Below are 2,029 nucleotides of genomic sequence, written 5' to 3'. Positions count from 1 at the left end.
TCATTCCAATAATTACAATGCTATTTATTTTCTTCAGGCCACATAGAAAAGCATACATTTAATTATGCTGGTTCGGTACTGCTTCGAAAATATTTGAGAATGTTGCTGTCTTAAAGAAGAAAGAGTTGAAGTAAGGATATTCATCAATTCCTTTTCCAAAAAGCTTTGCTCAAACAACTAAAACATATAAAAGCTTATTTTCCATGAAAAGAAAATCAATGTCTTCTTCAATAAAATAAATAAATGCCATTTCCTATTATTCATCAATCAGCTAATTTCCTGCATTTGTAACTAAATGTTGTAATTTTTCTAATGTCTTTATATCCTTTACTCAAAGTTATTTTTAAATTATTATTTAGGTTATGGATTGTCTAATTTTTTTAAAAAAAATTCACTCACCTATGTACACTGAATGTCAGATTGAAATGTTTCGAAAATATCGGAGTATTTTCATTTGAAAGTTGACTTTGCGTAACTCTCATTTATTGCATGATGGTTTAAGTGTGTTTCCAAAGCAAAGTAGAGTAACCGAAGTATTTTATTGTTCCTGAGAGCAATTACCACGGTAAACGTTTGGCCCTCAGTCCATCCAATAAATGCAATCTATGTCTGACATTTCAGCTCAGTAATTAAAACACAATGTCTGCTGCTTAAACCAACAATTACACTTTTGAATGAATATTGACTGTAATACTAAGAAATAAATTTATTTCATACTGAAAATCTTTTACATTTTCTGCTCTCGGGGTGAAAAGTAATGCAATTCCATTTAATTATTGGGCGAAACGTTGTGAAGGTTTTCTCCAACCTGGTTCTGAACATACGCCATTCTGTTTGAGAGTGCAGTTCCCGCGTTCTGATCATTCCACGAAAAGCAGTACCGCACTTGCATTCCTTGCGCAGGCGGCCCGTTTCCAAGACAGGGAAGAAGCTGATGCGCTGGTGTCAAAGCGCACCACGGATTCCTGAACTAGTCTCTCTGTCAAATGTACCGCAACGTCTCCCAATGATGGACTATCATTAGCTGCTGCAAAATTGATATTGCAGACGGGCACATCCAGGCAGAAGTGCGAGTCGGAGAGAGATCATGGAACCCTTTTCACGTGACTTTGCATCTGTTGTTATGCAGGAGCACAATTGGAAGCGCAAGAAAATGGGCAGCACTGCCGTCTGGTAGTGTGGCCGAGCGGTCTAAGGCGCTGGATTAATGCTTCAACCTCGACAATGCTCACGTCAAGGGCGGGGTCCGAATCCCTCCGCTACCATTTTCGTTGATCAACTCCAACGGCGCAGCCTTGTTAAAATGCAGCTTCTACCCCAGGTGCATTTCTGTTTCAGACAGAAGGAAAATGGTATTGCTTCCCGGGAAATTAACTGTGGTTTGGGGAAGTTCTGTGCTATCATGATCGTGTTTTCCTCCCGCGCGGAAAGTCGCAAGCAGCTCTAGTCTTGCTTTACGTTCCAGGCAAGTTATTTCACAACCGCGATGAAATAACAGTCTCCATTCTGTTCCAGTAAAAACTCAACTTGCCTGAAACGTAAAGCAAGTATTTTAACAAGCTGCGTCGTTGGAAACGATCAGCAGAAATGGCAGCGGTGGGATTTGAACCCAAGCCTCTGTCGAGACTGGAGCCTAAATCCAGCGCCTTAGACCGCTCGGCCACACTACCTACCAGCCAGACGTGGCCCTCATTTTCTTGCACTTCCAATTGTGATGCTGCATAACAACAGATGCAAAGTCACGTGAAAAGGGTTCCATGATCCCTCTCCGACTCGCACAACTGCTGGGATGTGCCCGTCTACAATATCAATTTCGCAGCAGATAATGATAGCCCATTATTTCACAACCGCGATGAAATAACAGTCTCCATTCTGTTCCAGTAAAAACTCAACTCCTGCTGCATTTAAAACCGAAGGAACATGTCTGTGCTTCCCGGGCAATTAACTGTGGTGTGGGAAAGTGCCGACTTTTCCGGTGTCTGTGCTGTCATGATCGTTCTCGCCTCCCGCGCGGAAAATCGCAAACAGC

At 41.8% G+C, this 2,029-nt stretch overlaps 1 non-coding gene across 1 annotated transcript; it reads right to left on the bottom strand.

Moving 5' to 3' along the window:
• Positions 1-1,588: 1,588 nt before the first annotated feature.
• trnal-uag lies at positions 1,589-1,670 on the bottom strand. Its single transcript has one exon. It is a non-coding gene; the product is annotated as a tRNA-Leu (tRNA).
• Between the last annotated feature and the right edge of the window lie 359 nt (positions 1,671-2,029).

The sequence above is a fragment of the Chiloscyllium plagiosum genome, unplaced genomic scaffold (assembly GCF_004010195.1).
Source record: "Chiloscyllium plagiosum isolate BGI_BamShark_2017 unplaced genomic scaffold, ASM401019v2 scaf_2708, whole genome shotgun sequence".
Taxonomy (NCBI): domain Eukaryota; kingdom Metazoa; phylum Chordata; class Chondrichthyes; order Orectolobiformes; family Hemiscylliidae; genus Chiloscyllium; species Chiloscyllium plagiosum.
Note: the sequence above shows the minus strand (reverse complement) of the source record. Positions and strands in the feature narration are given on the sequence as shown.